This window comes from Petaurus breviceps, unplaced genomic scaffold (genome assembly GCF_028583685.1).
Source record: "Petaurus breviceps papuanus isolate PSGF00001 unplaced genomic scaffold, PetGlider_PUasm1.0 64, whole genome shotgun sequence".
Classification (NCBI taxonomy): domain Eukaryota; kingdom Metazoa; phylum Chordata; class Mammalia; order Diprotodontia; family Petauridae; genus Petaurus; species Petaurus breviceps.
In genome coordinates, this window is record NW_027186428.1 from 7,075,192 (window position 1) to 7,097,120 (window position 21,929).

Genomic DNA, 21,929 nt, shown 5'->3' on the forward strand with positions numbered 1-21,929 from the left:
CCAAGTATTATTGTCCTCATATTATAGATGAGGCAACTGAGGCACAGAGGGGCATAAGGCCTTGTTTGTGGTTCCACGGTGAGTGTCAGAAGCAGGGTTTGTGTCCAGGTCTTGTCAGATTTCAAGACCAGCGTTCTTTTTAATATAGTATTCTGACTCTCAAGAATCTGAGTCTCATTTTTCAGTTGATACAATTGAGGCTGTTAGTCTAGGGGAGAGAAAGTTGGAAGATGAGTGATTGTCTCCACCAAAAACAGGACAACAAAGAATAAAGGTCAACTACAGAACAAGAGGTTTGGGTTAGACATTAGAAAGAAGGCAGTCATTACCAAGTCTGATGGGAAAGGGAACAGATTCCTTTTTGAAATGGTCCGAGTTCAGTTCTAACTACCAATAGCAATAGATTAGAGATTTCTTGTAATTCTTCCCAGGATCTGACCTTTACATATAATTTGCTCAGTTTTACAAAAAGTTTATGACAGCCCCTCCTAAATACAATCTCCTTCCCCCTTTTCCTGTTGCTGTCTCTTTCTATCTCTCTTATTCTCTCTGTCTCTGTCTCTCTCAGAAGGGGTGTGTGTGTGTGTGTGTGCACACGTGCACACATTCATACACACACCCTCATGAATCCATGCACTCTTTTTGTTTGTTTTTTTTGTTGTTTTATTGCTTTTTTGGAGGGAGAGGGCAGGGCAATTGGGTTGAGTGACTTGCCCAAGGTCACACAGCTAGTAAGTGTAAAGCGTCTGAGGCCGGATTTGAACTCAGGTCCTCTTGACTCCATGGCCAGTGCTCTATTTACTGCACCACTTAGCTGCCTCCGAACCGATACACTCTTAAAAGTGATGTCTAGACTTTAGGGACTGAGTAAGGGGAGCTCTGACAGGTGTTTTTTTTTTTGTTTTTGTTTTTTTTTAGTGAGAGACCTGCTAAAAAATTAGTTATGGTAGGGAATAGGAGAGCCTAGGGATCAGTGTAACTAACAGGCCAATTCAGTCATTTTATAGATGGGAAAACTGAGGCTGAAAGGGGGAAGTTTTTTGACCTTAGGTAATTCCTTTCACCTCAGTTTCTTCATCTGGGAAATGGACACATTCTAGGTGACTAGGAAGTATATGGAATAGGGAATAGAGTTTTCGACTTGGAGTCAGGAGGATCCGTGTTCAGATCTCATCTTTGACACTGATGGTATGACTGAGAAATATATTTAATTTCTCTGGGCCTCAGTCTCCTTATCTGCAAAATAAGGGGGTTAAACTAAATTGCCTCCATAGGCCCTTCCAGCTCTAGATCTATGACCTTCTGATCATCTGATCTCTACGACCTCTTCTAGTTCTGACATTTTATACTTCTAAGAACTGAGATATTTGCAGGCAAAGAGTGGCCCCCCAAACCAGCAGAAAAACTCCAAGGTATAGCTATCTGAAAAGAATGATATCTGTGCTCTTCTCTTTTTTGGACCAAGATGAGATGTCTGAGCTTCTGAAGGTTGGTGTTATGAAAGCAAATGACCCCAATTTTTCCAGCGTGAAAAAGTAGTATTCTTATGTTCACAGAAAGCTGGCTGCTGAATTTCCAATGCAAGTCCCATAGAGAGTGCATTTCAGACATATCAGCTCAGTAATTTCCCTGCTTTGTTTTGATTTATTCTTTCTCAGTTCTTTTTTGCTAAAAGGAAGGGGCCTGTTCTTGGGCCCTTTGTTAATCAATGAGAGAAGCAGTAATTTTAAAGTAGAGATTTTAATATCATCTTCTCTTCCAGTGAGTAATACCACCAGGTCCTATCTGAATAGCTCTCCTTTGCAAAATAGACAGAATCTCCCATTTGATCCTCACAACAATCCTGAGAGGGAAGGCAAGGATTGAAACCCTATTTTACAGATGAGAAGAGACTGAAAAATGGCTTGCCAAAGGTCACTTAGCCAATTTAGTGGTGGTAGAGTTTGAACCCAGGTCCCTTGACTCCCAATCCCCAGAGCATTTTCCACAGTACCAGGTTTTCCTTCCAGAAGCAGAAAAAGACCATTTTCTCTGAGTCTAAAAAGGAGGGAAAGTTTATATGGGGAGTATAAAACAGGGAGAAGAATTAAACTGAAGAAAAGAAGCAAGTGCAATAGAAGAGAGGGATCAGAGGAAGGAGCCCAATGATCAAGTTGATTAGGGAAAGGACCCAATGTCTTCTCTTCTCTTTCCTCAGCCAACTAGAACGTGTTAAGTGTATCTCCAGAGTTGCCAACGAATGCCCAAAACAATGACTTTCCCATAATCCTCCCACCCCTTGAATTCTCTGCAGCCTTTGGCACTGTTGATCACTCCTCCTTGATACTCTCTTCCCTCTAGGGTTTCAGACTACCACTCTCTCCTGGTTCTCCTCCTACCTATCTGACCACTCCTTCTCATTTCCTTTGCTAGATCTTCATCTACATCACGCCTGCTAACAGTGGGGATTTCCCCAAGGCTCTATACTGGGCCCTCTTCTCTCTCTCTACTATTTCTCTTGGTGATCTCATCTGCTCCCATGGTTTCAATGATCGTCTCTATGCAGATGACTCTCAAATCGACTTGGCCAACCCTTACCTCTTTCCTGACCTCCAGTTTCACATCTCTAACTGCCTATTTGATATCTCCAATTGGACAGCCCATAGACATCTTAAAATAGACCTGTCCAGAACTGAACTCATTATTTCTCTCCCCAAACCCTCTCTTCTTTCTAACTCTTCCTATTGAGAGCACCACCATCCTCCTGGTCCTCCAAGCTTGCAATTGAAGAGTCATCCTCACTGTTTCTTCCATACCATCTCTTGCATATGTCCCCTTCTCTCCTCTGACATTGCTACACCTTGGTTCAGGCCCTTGGTATCTCATGTCTGCGCTTTATGATATCACCACCTCAAGTCTCTTCTCATTTCAGTCCATTCTCCATTCAACTGTCAGATTCAAGTCTGACCATCCCACCTCCCCACCCTCCTCCTATTCACCCAACTCCATATAGTTCTATCACTGGTACAGAGGGCCCAGGTTATTTTGCAGGACATCACACTTATCTTGGCTGCCCTATGCAGAAATCTACAAAAAACCTTTCCATCAAACAATAAAAGAACTCTCATGAGCCCTCTACTTGTAGGCACATTGGCTCCAATATCAAAGGAAACTTATATTAAAGGAATGTAAAAATAGCAGCTCTCTGTTCTGGAAACTGGCGAGTCACAGCCATTTGAATTTCTACCATGTCCCATAGGCAATACCTAAAGAAATTAATTCAGACCATTCACTGGAAGGTCAGATACTGAAGCTAAAGCTTGACTATATTGGCCACATAATGAGAAGAGGGGACTCATTGGAAAAGACCCTGATACTGGGAAAGATTGAAGGCAAAAGGAAAAGGGCATGGCAGAGGGTGAGATGTATAGGTAATGTCATGGAATCAATGAGCATGAGTTTGGTCAGACTTCAGGAGATAGTGGAAGATAGCCTGGTGTGTTATGGTCCATGGGGTCACAAACAGTCGGACACAACTGAATGAATGCCTGAACAACAAACCATAGGCTTCTCGTGTCCCATCCATGAGTATTCCCTTGGAGTATCTGGATAAAGAATCTTTGCATACCAGGGTCTACTACCACAAAGTCCAGTGCACTGCCACGAATCAATTAGTATAATCATTCTAATGGCATAGATTACCTGTCCAATCAGCACCGACCTAACTGATGCTCCTCTTTCCAAGATAACCAGTGATTTGGGGGGGGGGGGGGGGGGGAAGGAATCTTATGTTAGCAGAGGAAACCTGCCTGCCTCTCCTGATCCAGGGATGATTATACTCTTTCAGCAGGACATAACACAAATTTATCAAGGGTTCAAACAAGGTGGGACCCTAACCAGTCAGGGCTCATTCTGTAGACATATATGTAGTTGTTTATGAGAAGAGAGATTTCCTGCCTTGTCTCATGTCCTGATCTAATATAAAATGGTAGTTCTTTGATCTGTGCTGAGAGAACATTGATCTGAATTTTGAAATAATACATGCCAAAAGACTATATGGGTGATAAGCTGGCTTTCTCATAAGATTTGTTGAGATGCATTGTTTCCCTCCTGGCCTAGAGTTCAGCCTATTAGAAGGCATAGTGGTACAGGGAAATGTGTATAGTGGTGTGAGAGGTCCTGGATTCAAATCCAGCATCTGACACTCATCTATTTGTGTGACTTTAACCTCCCTGGGCCTCAGTTTTCTTATCTGTAAATAAGGGGGTTGTACTAGAAGGTACATTCTAGCTCCAGATCTATAATCAAAAGAGATATTTGGATTACAGTTCTAGACCTTGTATGATCAGTGGTTTGTCATAAGGGTATCTGAAGGCTTACCCCAGGAGCAAATCACTTATTTATGAGGGAAATTGTTTTGTATAGCCACTCAAATTCTGTTGTTTTCTTGCCAAAGCTCTCCTTTTCCTCTAGTCCACTCCTCATGGTAACCCCCCCCTGCTCAAGCAGAGCTCCATACTTTGCCTCTTTATCTCAATGCCATGGGTGGTCAGTGAGACCCCAACTGAGTCACAGTAGAGCACCCAATACCTTTAGTCTCAGATGATTCAGACATCAGTGACGATGGCTCTTGGGTTTATCCCACAGGCGTGGACAGGGCCAGAGTTGTTGCTAAATTTAATCTTGATATGCACATCACTTCTTATACAATGGAGTGAGGGGGGAAGGTATAATACGCAGGTGGAGGGGGATGAGGTTGACAGGGCTTTTGAGAGAATCACTTTCCATAACAGGAGGCAGTGGAAGGAAACAAAGAGACAACTCTCAGAAAATGAAGTCGTAAGTAGAAAAAATTACTTCTGGGATTTCAGGCAGCTTCATCATGGGTCCTGCCTAACTGCTGAGAAATCAGTCAATCTGGGAAAGTTTGTGGAAAACCAGCAACAAGCGATTGGGTCATTTGCCCCATGGTTCTCGGTGGAGAAAAGAGATCAAGATAACATACTTAGCTACTTTTTTTTTTTTTCATATCAGAAGCAGAGAACAGGTAGAGTCACAAAACACTGGGCCACAGCTCCTTCATGACTCAGAAAGGAGTCCTCAGAGGGCTGGGGAGCAGATAAGAAGTTAGTGATTTGTTTGTTAGCCAGGGAGCCACAATTCCTCATATCCTATCTCTGGCCGAGGCAAGAGCCTTTCTTGCCAGGGAATCAGTTGAGGATATGAACGAATCTCTATTTTTCCCATGTGTATTTTGCCAAAAATTAACAAAATATATTTGACACAACAAATGGGTGACAAAGTTTCCCCAGTGATCAGAATGATGATAAGCTGATAGAATTGATAAGTATTTTAGCTCCATTTTCAGAAAACTAACCGTTACTTGTACTACTCAGTCAGATGGAAACAAGAACTTCAGGGTGTGAGATCTCCTCTGAAAGGTCCCTTTTTTTTCTTTTTCTTTTTTTGAGCTACTCAATGTGGCTGGCCCATAGAATCAGAGGCAAATGTTGTTTAGAGCTTTTTTTCTGAAACTGCTAGTATCTGAGCCAGCAAACAGAGGTGTTTGGTGAAGAGTTCACCGGAAACTCACTTATGCTCTCACTTCTCACCCAAGACCTTTTTCTGGCTTCCAATGCAGGCTGCCCAGGGAAGAGGAAGCCCTCTTAGATGCCCTCTCCTGGCCTTCCCACTGCCAGATCTTTCCCTCCATCCCCTTTATCTTGGGCTCTTCTCCTGCTTTCTGTCCATGCCACACTCATGGTTTGCCTTGAGCAGGAGATGGGAATTTAGTCATGTGGACCAGAAGAAGACACCCAGGTGATGCAGGCTGGTTAGACTAGGCCTTTTTGCCTAGCAGATGGGAGATATGTAGATAGGGAGTAATTAATTAATATCCATGAATTCAGCACCTGACTCCAAAGGGATTTTGTCAATGCCCACATTGATTTTATCTGATCTACTTAAGTTTGGTATATTCGTAAGAGGCTCCCGCACTGGATGACACGTGCCCCATAAGCTGCAAGTCCTCTGGGATGGGACCATTGGTCTGGAGAGAGCTGACCTTCCAGGACCATGCATTACTTCTTTGTCTCTGCCAGGGGAGAGACACATCTAGACTACCCTACCCAAATATCTCCAGAAACCTTTCCAAGCCCCCAAAGGCAGGCATGAACTTTTCATTTGAAAGCATTTCATGTGTTTTACTTCATTCCCTATCCTCAACTGTCTTCTTGCTTCCAGAGATCACAACCTGAAGGTTTTAATGCTTTTATTTCCAGAATTTATCCCCTGATCTCCATCCTACCCCTAGCCTTTCCTGGCTACTATTTCAGGAAGCCTCAGTTATGCCTTACTTCCCTCTCTACTCTCTGGCCATCTTCTGTTCTCATTGCTACCTTCCTACCAGGGAATGTTGAACATATAACTGACTTCAATCAGCTCTGGAGAGGCCATTATTAAATTTTCAGTGTAAGCATTCATGCCTCAGAAAATGGCAAACACCAGGGCTTATTTATTGTTTTATTGATTATTTAAACTTAATAAAGTCTTGGAAAAAATGTTAATAAATGTAGTTTGCAGAACTTATTGTTAAACCAGCACACCTCTGACTACTATTCTCATTTCCCCTGTTCTTCAGTTCTGGGACCATGATCAAATCAGAACTACCATTGTTCCTGAAAGAAGTGTGTCAGTCAACTCCCCAGTGGCCACATTCTCCACCATAGAAACTTTTTGGGTCAAAGTGCTCCTCTCTGGCCACCATTCACCTGTGTACTGTTTCTTTCTTACAGAGGTTCCCAAACTTATTTGGCCTGCCACCCTCTTAAAAATTACTCAGTGCCCCCACCTTGGGTTAGGTTAGGTTTAATTAACCCTTATTTTTATTCAGTGCCCCCCAGTTGCACCAGAGGTTACTACTGCCCCCTGGAACATTCCAGCCCCACCCCCCCCTCGCCCCGTGAGGCTGTATTGCCCTCTTTGGGAACCTATGATTTTTTTTTAATATAAGGTTTGGGGGTGGGGGGTGCTTAGTCAATGCTTATTTATTCTTTGACCATGAAGTACATATCAAAAGAAAATACTTATAAAAGAATGGAAAAGCAATAACTAATCTGTTCCACAAATAGGCAGATCACAACTTGCTACCGTTTCCCATAATCACCTTGTGATCCCAGTGAGTATGGGGTTCTCCAATGGGTATTCCCCTATAGCTTCTGAAGGAAGACTCTTTCCATTGCAGGATCTTCTGTGAACCACGGGCTGCTCCCACAGAATCCACCAAAGGCATAGGTGGTACCATCACCTGGCACAGGCCTCCTGCTGTCTAGGTTTCTCTTTTCTGATTGTATCCGTACATGCCCTGTAGGCTCTAGCCACCTTTAGGCACCATAGCTCAGAAGGAATCCTGCCCTTACCTTAGTCTGGTGCTCTGAGGGACTGGTTCTATTTCAGCCACGGGCTGGTTGCATGCCTTTTCCCCAACTTAAGGTTCTTCTTCCTCCTTTCCATTTATTGTTTTTTTGCTGAATGTGGTGCCAGCCAGTGGCTGAGGAACCAGGGACATCTAGTGGAAAAATGAGGAACAGCAATTTTGGGGGCTATGGTTTAGGTTTAGAATGTACCCTGCTTGTCTTCCTTTATAGGATCATAGGATTCAGGAATGGAAGATGAGCCTAGAGATGACTGAGTCCAACTCTCACATTTAACAGGGAAAGAAACTGAGGCCCAGAGAGAAATGACTCACCTAAGATTGCTCTGAGAGCAAGTGACAGAGCCAGGACTTGAACCTAGGCTCTCTGACTCCAAAGTAAATGTTCTTTCCCTGCCCCTTGGCATTCTCCCATCTGAACTCCCACTCTGAAAAAGGTAGTCTTGGATAAGCAAAAAAAAAAATTGACCACCATCCACCTTCTTAGCCTTTTTTTTTTTCCTGAAGGATCCACCTGGAATTTGGTTGCTGGAGTTTCTTATCAGGTTTTTAAAAAATCTGCTATCACTGAACTCCCTCTCTTGTAGAAATGGCAAAATGGAAAAATAAAAGTGTTACTATTCAAGGATATTTCAAAGTGGAAGCATGTGCATCACTTAATTAATTTGGTTCATTAAATATTTATTAAGCACCTACTATGTGCGAGGTATTATGCAAGGAGAGAATAGACATATCAACTCTTTTTATGTAATAAGTGTTCCTAAAACTCCACTTCCATTACATTACTCTCCTGCTTAAAATCTTTGGTGTCACCTGGGAATATCAGTGCTGAACAGAATTCCTTTTCAGTATGTCCACAATTTCCCCATACAAGCACCAGTCTCACAATGCAATATAGAATGAATTTTTTTCCTACAACGAAAGCACATAGAAAGGATCCACACCTAAGCCATTAGTGAGTCAAGAGAGTCTCTTTGTACCTTCTGGGGGGAAGGTGTCCCCCTTTCTTTCTACTCCACAAGACACTGGTACTATTCCTATGCTCCTCAGAGGAGGGGCTGCAGCATGACCTCCCATTGTTCACCATAGTGATTCCTCTTCCCTGTTTACAGCCTTGGCTCTGGCTCCCGGTTACTCAGTCCTGTCTGGTCTTAGCTCTGCCTTGTCTTGTTCACCACCAGCATCTTGATTCCTGTATCTCGCTTGCTGTTTGACTCGCCTTGCAGAGATGCAGCTTCTCCTTCTCTTAAGAGATGCTACTAGCTCCTAAGCATCTGAACTAGGAAAGATCTACAAGGTAATCATTTCTTCATCTCCTTAGTGAGGGTGGCTGTGCCCTATATGTATTGTAGCCATTAGTCTTTCTCCTACAGAGGTCATACCAGTCCTCAGCCAGAGCTGAGCCAGGAATGGGGCTGATACTATTGCAGAGATCTTGAGGGAGGGGGCAAAATAATGCCAGGTTATTTGCTCTTTCTATTCTTTAATACTGGATTCGAGTCTGCCTTCTACTTTTGCTACCTAAATGAGTGTCCTGAAGGAGTTAGGGTGGATTTGCCTATGTGCTCCCTTATCTAGAACCTCATATGTGAAATGTTTCCTTTGTTGTTTGTAGTTTCAATCTTGTCTGACACTTTGTGATGTAATTTGGGGTTTTCATGGCAAAGATTCTGGAGTGATCTGCCATTTCTTTCTCCAGATCATTTTATAGATGAGGAAACTAAAGCAAGCAGGAGTAAGTGACTTACTCAAAGTCACACAGCTAGTAAATCTCTGAGGTTAGATTTGAAATCAGGAAGATGAGTTTTCTTGTCTCCATGTCCATCACTGTATCCACTGAGCCCCCTAACTGTCAAGGATGTTTCCTACTTGCTTAGTATTTCCCACAGAATAATGAGCTTTTGTAGCAGCAAAGCACCCCAGCGTCCCCAGGGTGGCTGCTCACACAGGCTCTTGGATCTGTTTTGATAAAGGAAAGCAACTCAAAATGGGTTAACAAGCTTACTTGAATCAGTCAAACATGTATCGTTTACCTCGTTCAGGGGAAAAAGGTCAGCACCCCGAACTTCAGAATATACAGACAGAATTATCAAGACAGAAACAGATCAAGTAGACAGATTTCCAAACTGTCCAACCATTACATCCATACCAAACAACATCTGGGTTTCAAAGCCGGGGGGAGCTCTGGATGACGGCTTCCCAGAATCCATATCAAATCACAGAACACTTCTCAAAGTGAGCCCCAAAACAAAGCTACACATCAGGGCTTATATAGCCTTCTCCTGGCTCAGAGAATGTAACAACCTTCTGGACCCACTGGCCAATCAAGAAGTATCTACTGAAAAACAAGCCTCCCACCCCAGGCTCCAGGTGCATTTTAGCCTAGGGGCAGGGAAGATCTTTAAATTTGCATTTCCGTTATAGCTTTCAAGATCCTTCTCTGCCACCTGTTCCCTATCTTTCTCTAGGGCCTTTGGGCTTGTTTATGTCAAGAAAGCCCTGGAAAACAAAATGGAGTAAGGGACAGTCTTTGGTTCCCAGGCAGGTCTCATGACAAACAAGTGTGTGTGCATGTATGTGTGTGTGTTTATGTGTATTTATGAACAAGCCTGATAATTTAAAATATATAACAAAATCTTTAACTTATCAGTGGATGGCGGCTGGGAAGGTTGTTTAGAAATGAAAGCAGTCATGAAAACCCAAAGTTTTTATTTTTGTAGTCTTTACCAAATAGACCTGTTCTGAATGGAGATAACACTAGTCAGTGCAGGAACTGCTAGATTTAGGCTACAGGGCCCATGTAACCCTTGTGTGAGAAACTTCCTTCTGATGAAGTGAACACCTGGAACTCTTTGGAGCCACCATCCACTTCTCTGGCTCATTTTCCCCAGTTAAGTGATCTGTAAACTCTAGGATAAGAGCCACTCCCAACGGGTAGTCATCAGCTCACCTCATCTATCCATCCTTGCTAGTGAACCACTGGAATCTCTTCTCCCTTCTGTGGTTAAACTTCCTAAGAAAATCATCTACAATGGATGCCTCCATTTCCTCTCCTCTCACTCCCTTCTCTCTGCAGTCTGACTTCTGACCTCATCATTTAACCAGAAGTTCTCTCCTTAGTTACCAATAATCTCTTGATTGTCAGATCTGATGACATTTTCTTAGCAGTCCTTATCCTTCCTGATGGCTCTGCAGCCTTTAATACTGTTTGTTGCTCATTCTCATCTCCTCAATACTCTCTTTTCTGTAGGTTTCTGTGACATTACTCATTCCTGTTTCTCCTCCTACCTCTCTGAACATTCCTTCTCAATCTCCTTTGCTGGATTTTTGTCCAGTTTGCCTGCACAGGTGTTCCACGAGGGATTGTTCTGGGCCCTCTTCTCCCTCAAGACTATTTTGCTTGGTGATCTCATCAGCTCCTGTGGAGTCAGTGACCATCTGACTCAGATCAGCTCAGCCTTCACCCTTCTCTTCTGACCTCCAGTTTTACATCTCCAACTGCTTGTTACACATTTTTGAAATGGACGTCTCAAAGACATCTTAAATATGTCTAAAACTGAACTAATCTTATTTCCTCTCAAACCCTCCCCTCTCTCAGACTTCCTTATTGCTGTCCAGGGTCCTGCCATCCTCCTCATCACTTAGACTTACAACCTGTCATCCCGCTCTTTCCCCATATCCAAGCAGTGGGGTCAAGTTCAGGTGTTTCCTCTCTTGTATGTGGCCCCTTCTCTCTTCTGACACAGTTATCATCTTGGTGCCCTTAGCCTCTAACACCCGCACAGTTGCAATAGTTTGCTAATTGGTCTCCCTGTCTAATTTTCTCCTCACTTCAATCTCTCCTCCACTCATCTGTCAGAACGATCTTCCAAAAGCACAGGTCTGATCAAGTCATTGTCCTATTCAATAAACTCAAGTGACTCCCTGTTACCTCCAAAATTGATTACAAAATCCTCTGTTTGGCATTTAAAGCCCTTCATAACCTGGCCCCCTCCTCCCTTTCCACTTCTCACCCCTACATACTCTACAATTCAATGTCACTGACTTCCTTGCTTTTTTTGGTGGAGGAGGGGGAAGCAATTGGGGTTAAGTGACTTACCCAAGGTCACATAGCTAGTAAGTGTCTGAGGCTGGATTTGAACTCAGGTCTTCCTGACTCCAGAGCCAGGGCTCTATCCACTGCACCATCTAACTGTCCACCTTCCTTGCTAGTCCTTGCATAAGGCATTCAATCTCCTCACTCGAGGCATTTTCATTCACCATCCCCTGTGCTGGAATGTTCTCCCTCTTCATCGCTGAATCTGACTTCCTTTCAATCCAAGTCCTTCAATCTCAATTAAAATTCTACCTTTTACAAGAAGTCCTTTCTGATACTCCTTAATGCTGGCACCTTCTTTCTGAGATTTCCCTTATTTCACACACACATACATACATGTATCTATGTACACATATACACACATGTGTATGTCTACTTATGTGTAAGTGTGTATGTGTGTGTATATAAATGAATGTGTATAAACTTTGAACTCCATGATAGCAGGAGGTTGTCTTTTGCCTTTCTCTGTAGCACAGTGTCTGGTATGGAGTAACTTCTTAATAAATGCTTGTTAATTGACTGACTGATTGACAAGCTCCCTTTACATGCACAGTTTCAAAATATGTACAATAGTATTTACAAATTAGGGCAGCTAGGTGGCACAGTGTATAAAGTAGTATTTGGCCTTAGACATTAACTGTGTGACCCTGGGCAAGTCACTTAACTCTGTCTCAGTTTCTTCATCTGTGAAATGAATTAGAGAAAAAAAAATGGCAAACCACCCTGGTATCTTTGCCAAGAAAACCCCAAACGGGAACACAAAGAGTCAGATGTGACAGAAAAGAACTGAACAACAGCAACAATTTACAAATTAATAGAAACAAATAGAATTGATCTGAGCCCAAAGAAAGTAATCTTCCAAAAGTAGCTCTCTCCCCAGAGACCTGTACTGTTTCAGTGACTCATACTATTGTCCTGGGTGGCACTCCAGCAGAGGGTGGTTAGGGTCTTCCCTGCATGTACTCCTTGCTACGGCTTTTCTGCGGACCTGTACTGAGTTCCTTTTTTCCAGCAGTTTTTTTTAAATCATATTTATTGCTACCTTTTGTTTTTATATCACCAGCATCTCCCAATGTAGCCTTCCTTTCTCTTCCTCCCAGAGAGAAATCCAGTATAACAAAGAATTTTTTAAAAACAGGAAAAATATCCCAACCTGTTTAACAAAACTAACCAACACATCCAAAAGTCTGACATCTGCAGTGTTCCACAGGCATAGTCTTCCACTTTTACAAAGAAGGGAGGGACTCGTCTTCCCATTTCTCTTCTTTGTGGTCAAACTTAGTCAATATAATTTTGCAGGATTCAATTTCAGTTGTGTGGCTGTTGTTCTTTCCATTTACATCATCAGAGTCATTGCACTTATTGTTCTATTGGTTCTGCCTACTTCGCTTTGCATCAGTCCATATGAGTCTTCCTGTTCTTCTATATATTCATCATGTCTTCATCAAGTGCCGCAGAAGATTTAGACAACCTCCAAACAGTGTCCTCTATTTGGTTTCCAATTATTTGCTGCTACAGAACATCTTGGTGTGCCTTTTGAGGCCTTCCTTTTTATCCTTGACCTCCTTTTTGATGTTTCTTAACTTCATGTGCTTTTAACAGGTATTGCCAGTCACCGTTCTCCCTCACTACTTCATATCTTTTATCTTCTGCTTTTGTGCTGCCTGCAGCCCTCCCCAGTGCCCAGCAGGCAGTGGTCATTTTATCTTAGACTTTTTTCACTCTTTCTAGAAGCACCTCTTCCTACGGTTCTCCTAGCAGATGCATTTCTTGTAAGCCTGTTCATTATTCTTGATTACTTTCCTCATCTGTGTCCTGAAGCTCTCTCTTCCTGTTTTGTGCAGCTCCCAGAAGACGGCACTAGTTCCCGTTACCAGGGAACCAGCCAACATTCTTGACTCTAGCCCCACTGGGAAAATAATCTTGCTGTGGATTAAAAAACAAAACACCAAACCTGTGATTTAATTGTGGAGTGACTCCTCACCCTCTTGGGGAATATTCAGCTGACATTCCAGGCAAGTACCAGTGAGAGGCAGACCTTGAACTTGTGTCTTCCTAATGTAAGGTTGGCACTCTCCCTTATGCAATATGACATCTCAATGTTTTACTATGACACAGTGCCTCTTGTGTTTATAGCTCAAAAATATAACTCTGGACCCAAATGCCTCTGGCTACCACAATCTTCACAAGCCCAGGCTTCACACAGAAGATATTTTTCTGGGGATCCAATTCTAGCTTTCATTCATTCTTCCTCTCCCCTGGAAACTTGAACTTTACCTGGGAATCACCTTGGAATATGACAGATTATTTTGCCCAGAGCCAACCCTCACTTTCCAACCACCATCTCCAAACCATACCATTATATCCATAGGCTGCCACCCTTTCTTTTCACCTCCCTTTTATGTCTTCTCCCACTGGAATATAAGTTCTTTGAGGGCAGAGGCTGTCTTGCTTAATTGTTTTTATATTCCTAGCTTCTAGCAGTGCCTGCCTGTTATTAAGTACTTAATAAATGCATTCTCTAATTCCTTATCTCTCTCTCCTCCAGTTCCTGGATCTCCCACTTACAATAGCATTTCCCATGGGTTTAGAGTCTCTGAGAATAATCCATCCTCTTATCTACTGTCTTTTATATTTGTCCTTGGGCAGCTGGTCACATATTCAAATTGCCTGGTACTACTTTCTAAAATAATTGTCTAATACAGAAACTGTCATTTAAAATAGTGCACCACCTAAAATAGGAGACCCCTGGGAGACTTTAAGGTTATGTGCCATCTTTTAGATGGCAGACTAAACATTTTCTCTGACATTCATGACCTCTCAGACCTCTCCAAAATAGAAATTATGAACTAGATGGCATTCCACTAAGCCTGATGAAAAGAGCTCAATATGTAGCTGGAGTCAGTTCTGTCCACCTAAAAGTCACTTGGGGTAGAGACTGAAATGCTTTGACATCCAACCTCCAAGAAAACCAGCTCAGAAGGGAGGGAGTCAGAAAGTGAGTATTAAGGGAGAAAAACTAAATGACTAGGGAGGAGATTTATGAGGCAAATGGAGAAAAAAAGGTAACCAGGGAGGATATAGATCAATGGTGAGCTGTATAATAAGAGTGTGGTGGTGGTGGGGGACTACTTTGGGGTAGTGTCCTTTCTGAAACCAGCAATAATTGACATTGTTCTGGGAGTGAGGCACAATGGGAAAGGGAGAACTTGAGAATACAAGGTAAAGGAAGAGACTCCCTAGAGGAGAAAGCTCAGAATAGATATCTTGGAAGTTTTGATTGGATGAGAAATACAAGAAATAGAGAAGAACTAGATAAATTTAGTTATGAACCAGGAAATGAAAGTCTAGAGGAGGCAGAAAGAGAGGATAGCAAATGAAGAGAGTGAGAAGAAATCCTTTTGGGAAATGGGCACACACACTAAAAAGGAAATTTTAAAAAACTAATGGAGGACTAGTCAAAATGGGGGGAAAGGAAGGAGGAATCTACTTGACTGAGGAGGAAAAAAAAAGGAAGAACAATTATATAACCAAATAAAAGCAGGAAAGAAAAAGGAACTAATAAGCAAAACCCCCAAAGAGAAAGTGGTAAAAAAAAAAAAGAGAGGAAGGGGTGGGGGGGGGGGAAGCCAGTGAGAATGGGACCACCCTAAAAAAAAAGATTAAGCTAAAATAACTGAAGAAATGCAATACTGTGTTTATAGTAGAAGAGGGAAAGAAGACTGCTGGGACCTGGGGTGGCACCTATTTCAGGAAGACATTCTATGAATTTGGGCTATGATTTGGGATATGGTCCTGATTTGGGGGAGACTATGATTTCCATATTGGTAGGGAGCAGGAGGAAGGCAACAACAGCTCACTCCTTCAGTATTCAGTCACCAAGAAGGATATTAAATTAGGATTATTTCCATCTACTCTAATCAGATATTTGCAGTTTAGGGATCTGATGCTTTAGGGGAGGTTCAGGATAAAAGCCACTTTCTTTGATTGTTCCAGGTGGCACACCAGACTGGGAGGGTAATAGTTGGCTCACTCATGGCCAGCTTAGTTCCCTCTATTCAAAAATTTAACATGCAAAAGCCAATCAAGTATAGTAAGCAAGTATATCTATCAAATCACATGATCAGATGGTATTTAGAAAAGTTATACATATTAGTATGGAAGATGGAATGCCCAAAAGAAAAGGGTTCATCAGATCAGGAGTCAAATGAAATTGCAATTCAACCAAATAGTGAATGATCTCAACCAGGAAGTCTATTCTTAGCAGTCTGGGGTGGAAGGGGGAGGGAGGGTGAAGGTGCTGGGAATCAAGGTAAATATTGAAGTGCTAACTTTCCCAGTTGGCCAGCATCTCTGGTGGGACCTGTCTGCCATTCAAAGGCCACATGTTCTCTCCTGACCATTCTTTCCCCTCTGTTTCTGTCCCTTAACAGTCTCTCTGAAGTACCTCTACCAATCCAAAGTCACATCTCCCTCCACTTATGCTCTGTGCATTGTCACAGGGCTGTCCTTTAGGGAACCACCACAAGCCCACCTTAATAGGCTAAATCTATGAAAGAGAAAGGAAGAAAAACAGATTTCTTTTAGTGCCATCCATGGATCAGGAAGAGGAATACCTGCACTTCCTGTTTCATATAAACAAAAATACACTTACCTAAGTTTCTTTAAGTTTATTCTCTTATTTGTTTTTTCCCAATTTTTAAACATTTTTATTTAAAGTTTTGAGTTACAAATTTTATCCTTCCCTCCCTTATCCCCTCCCTGAGATGGTAAGCAGTCAGATATAAGTTATTCATGTGCAGTTATGTAAAACATTTCCATGTTAGTCATTTTGTACAAGAAGGCTCAAATGAAAGAAAAAAATGAAAAATAAAGTGAAAAATGCCAAGCTTCTGTCTATATTTAATCAATATCAGTTCTTTCTCTGGAGATGGATAGTATGCTTCATAGTCCTTTGGGATTATCTTGGATCATTGTATTGCTGAGAATAACTAAGTCATTCACAATTCTTCATCGTACAATATTGCTGTCACTGTGTATAATATTTTCCTGGTTCTATTCACTTCACTATGCATCAGTTCATGTAAGTATTTCAGGTTTTTCTAAAATTATCCTGCTTGTCATTTCTTATAGTGCAATAATATTCCATTACAAGCATATGCCACAGCTTGTCCAGTCATTCCCCAATTTATGGATATCCATTTGCTTTCCTATTCTTAGCCACCACAAAAAGAGATATTATAAATATTTTTGTACAAATAGGTTCATTTTCTCTTTTTTTTTGTATGTCTTTCAGATATAAACTTAGCAGTGGTATTGCTGAATCAAAGGGTATGCACAGTTTTATAGCCCTTTGGGCATAGTTCCAAATTGCTGTCCAGACTGGTTGGATCAGTTCACAACTCCACCAACAGTGCATTAGTGTCCCAGTTTTCCCACATCCCCTCCAACAACCAATATTTTCCTTTTTTGTCATATTAGCCAATCTGATAGATTTGAGGTGGTACCTTTGTATTCTCTTATTTCTAAGCTAAATTTAGCTACGTTTCTCTCCAACCCAGCACCCTTTCCAGACTAACTTGTTACTTTCATTGAAATTCTTTTTCTCTCTGCCACTCAGACTTAAAATACTTATCCTACATTAAACTCTTCAAGAAAATTGTCTTCACCCAGTGCCTCCTCTTATCTCACTATCTTATAAATCCTCTGCAATATGGCTTCCAACTTATTCATTCAAACGAATCTATTCTTTCCAGATTTACCAATAATATGTTAATTGCTTAAACTAGCAACCTTTTTGCATTCTTCAACCTTTTACTGGCTGCATTTTAGAAAGAACCCCTAGGAACTTTTTGGAGCATTTCTTAGAGAAGTTTACTATTAGCAGGAGAATAAGCACAATCCCTGGCCTGGCTCACCCAAAGACAAGGACTTGCTTGTGACTGACTGGAAGGAATTGTGTGAAATGCTGACTCAGCAGTCCTGCCAAATCCTCCATGTTTTATTTCCACAGCTCAATCACTTAGAGGATAATAGTTACCATAAGTTATTGCTTTCTTAAGTCTTATCAATGGATACTTGTGAGTCTTTTCTATTTAGTATTTCTTTTTTATAGAGGAAATAAATAGTTGTCTTATACCTAACACTTTTACCTGTAAGACAGTGCTTTGTTTTACTGAATCAAATGCTTCTTCATAATCTGTAAATAATGATCACAATGAGATCTTATATTCTCTTCTCTATATCTTTTAGCTAATTGTGAAACCATAAAGATGTGCTTCATTGTTAAATGTCACTTGTGAAAGCTTACTTGTTCCCTACAAATACTCTCATTGAGGATGCCCTTGATTCATGCATAAATGACATGCATAAATACAACAAATAATAGTACAATATAAATTGTTACATATAATATATTATATAATGAATATTTATGATAGAACATATAACACACATGTAATATTCAGATATGCATAATATATATCTATAATATAATAAAGTAAAACATAAAAATATTGTATAGGTGGGCAAGAATGCACATAGATTAACAGTTGTTGATATTTTCTTTGATTGCCTTTTTTTTTTTACTGTAAAAAAGGTCCTAGATTTTTTTTCTACACCTTTGGTATCTTTCCCTTCTTCAGATGTCTTACATACCAACCCTCCAGCATTCTTCTGATTATATCTTCTCTAATAAGGAGAAGACACTGTTATATATATTTGGTCCAATCCAGTTATTTTTTCTCTTTAGTGCTATATCTAGCTCTCCTATAAGCATATAATGTTAGGATTCAAAAATCATGTTCTATAGTCTTTGGTGGGAAAGTTGTTTGTTATAATAATCTTCGTATATCCTTTCAATTTTCTTTTATTTATTGTTCTTTCATTCTCATCCTTAAATGACTTTGAGATGACTTACTTACTTGGATCTCTTGACAAACTTTCTTCAAACTGTATTTACCCCTCACAGTGTCTTTCTACTCTATGAGACAATTATTGCTTATGTTGTTCCATCCTCCTTTTTACTAATCTATCTAGTGTTGCCTTTGGCTGCCATCTCTCCACACTTAGGAAACAAACCAAATGTTTTTTCAGACAAAGTTATTCTCTGGGTTCTTTTGATTATATTGCTATGGCAATAGCAATGCAATTATCACATTATATTATAACAATAATAATAACTATTATTATTATATAGGCGATGCAGTATAGTGGATAGAGAACTGGCCTCAAAGCCAAAAAGACCTACATTTGATTCCTATGTTTGATATATGACTGGCTATGTGATCTTGAGAAAGTCTCTTAATATCTCAGTGTTATAATCAACTCTCTAAGACTGTAAATTGGACAGAAGGTGCCACCTGCATTGATTGAAAGATTTTTCTCACAGTGCAGTTCCCTATATCACTGAAATGAAGGATCAGTTTCTGTTTCTATTAAATTATAGTAATTGATACTAATGTCATTTTTGGTGTTCATTTCTCATTGGTTATTATTTCTTTAAGAAGCTCAAGACTGAGTTGTTTTAATTGCACAACATATCGTTTTGTCATCCTTTTTTCTTCTTGCTTTTTTTTCCTTCTGCTGATTCTTATCTTTTGCCCGTTTTTGCATCCCTAGCACTTAGCACAATGCCTGGTACATAGCAGATGTTTAACAAATGTTTATGTTTCATTGTTTATTGATTTGTCCTGACAAGTTGGTAGTCTGAATGTATACAGGCAATTGACAGAGAGACAACTCCCTTCTTACTAAAAAGTCTTTTCCTGTGTGTAAAAATATGATCCATTTAATTTCTATAGCGCTATTTGATGCTTGTTACATCCAAATCTATTTTTCTCAAAGAAAGTGTCTTTGATATAAAAGTGTAAGGCTTCTGTATAGTGCAAAAGTCTTTGGCTATTGTAGTTCCTTTTTAATGAAACATACTTTCCCATAGATTTCTCATGATTTTCACCTTTTCCCACCTCTACAATGATATCATAAAATAAGGGTGTTCATTTAATTTAGAGGGTCTTATCAAATTCTTTGTAGAATTTCTCTACAGCAGCAACCAGTATTGGTGTACAAACTGCAAGTATTTTTGGGGTGGTCTTTTTGCAAATGTTACCATGCAATATGAAATGACCAAATATCTCATGAAAAAAAAGTCTTTTGGATGTATAATAAAACCAACTCCACCAGCTTCCTTTTTGCCTCTCCAGGGAGTACTTTATGAGCCACCCTTTTATTTACCTGCAACTTCTGTCTCTCTTCTGATTGCATTTATAGCAAGAATGTTCAGATTGATATGATTTAGTTACTCCAGCACTATGCTTGTTGGTCTTTGGGCAACAATTTCTCATTTAGAGTCATCAAATTAAAGTTTATAGATGGTTTGTGCTTCTTAGCACCCTCTGCCCTCTTTTCTGCTATTCTGTCTCTGTTACTACAGGAACCTTTCCAGCAGGATAGAAGCTGACATAGTTTATAGTTTGTTAGCCTTCAAGAACCCAGGGTCCCCTCCATAGCATAATAAGGCATTGGAGTAGGGCACTATGAAGAAATAACCCTGTTTGATAGCCCTTTCACCAAAACATAGGGAGGCATAAAATAAGGAGATGTATGCTTACCAAAAAATGTTTCCCATCATAATGACAGAGCTCCAGTGAAGAGTCTGAATTGAAGATTTCCATGTGACTGGTGAGATCCTTTTTTTTGTTCTGTTTTTTTGTGGGGTTTTTTTGGAGTGGGGAAGGCAAGGCAATTGGAGTTAAGTGGCTTGACCAAGGTCACACAGTTAGTGTGTCGAGTGTCTGAGGTTGGATTTGAACTCAGGTCTTCTTGACTCCAGGGCTGGTGCCTTATTCACTGCACCACCTACCTGCCCCTGGTGAGGTCCTTTTTGTGGATGACATTGTTTTGGCTGCATTATGCCCTGAAACACTGGAGAGACACTTGAAAGAAATCCACAACTACTCAGAAGAGTTTGGTCTGACCATCAATATAGAAACAACTGAGTAGGTGAAGAATATTTATTGTCCAGTTTATGATATGCATTTAAATGGAAAATCTAGAGAGTTCATCTATCTATCTGACTAGAATAGAGAATACAGATAGACAATGAGTTGGGCACAGAGTTGAAGAGGAGGAGAATGGACTGGATTAAAATTATAAAGTTCCTTTAATGACCCTGTTTTAGGCCAGGTTTATGATGATTCCAAGTGTGATTGAGATCTGGAAGGATTAAGTCATTGAAAATAAAAATGAGGGGCGGCCAGGTGGCTCAGCAAGTAGGAGCACCGGCCCCAGTGTCAGGATGACCTGGGGATCGAATCTGGGCTCAGATACTTAGCACCACACCCAGAAATAACTGGCCGTATAACCTTGAGCAAGTTACTTAACCCCAATTGCTTAAAAAAATAAAAATAAAAATGAGGGATAAGAAAAGATAAAAAAATGAATGAATGGAAGTGCACTGTGCTATGTACTGGGGAATACAAACATGAAAAACAGCAACACAGTGCCTGCCTTCAAGGTGGTCTGGGAGGAGTGTTTGGTCAGGAAAGTCACAGAGATTGTAAGTAGAGTCATTAAAAAATTGATTGAAATACCCTTTCAAGCATCATCATCATCATTATGATTATTATTATTGACTCCATTATTATTCCCCAAGCTAGAGACAGAAATGGGATGAGGCATGGGGTAGACTGTAGGATGCAGTGAAGATGGCCAAGGAACAACAGCTGGAGAGTCTGTCTGGGTCTAGAAAATGGTGACGACTTGACAATCAGCCCAAGCGACAGGATACTGGGACCTGAACCCTGAATTTCCCCATACATTTCAGCAACCCAGTCCCTGAATTTTCCCCCCAACCCAGTCCCTGGCATCTTGCCCATCCCAGCCCACCTAGATCACTTAGTTAGCTTACTTGACAGTCATTTCACAATCACTCTTGGGCCATCCCAGACCACCTACTCCTTAATACCATCTAGATCCTTTCACTGTTGTACCTGGCCCAGCCCAGGTTACTTACCACTCCTTAATCCCATCCAAATCTTCTCACAATCTTTCTTTGTATATAAGTACACCCCCATCAAGGTGCAGATTCACTTAAAATATAGCCCACTTCTATTGGCATTACAATAAATCCTTCTATGTTACCTGAAAGAAGTGAATGGAAGTGCACTGTGCTATGTACTGGGGAATACAAACATGAAAAACAGCAACACAGTGCCTGTGTGGTTGAATTCTTTCCAGGCAGACTCATTCTGTACCCTTACATTTCAGGGTTCCCAGCAACCCCAAACCACATTGTTGGAGTTCCCAGCACCCCAAACTGCATTATAAGGACCCAGGGAGGTCAATGGAGTTTCAGAGTTAGAGGTGGAGTCTAGCACACAGAAGCATGACACGAATACAGTTACCTCTTGGGAATAGATG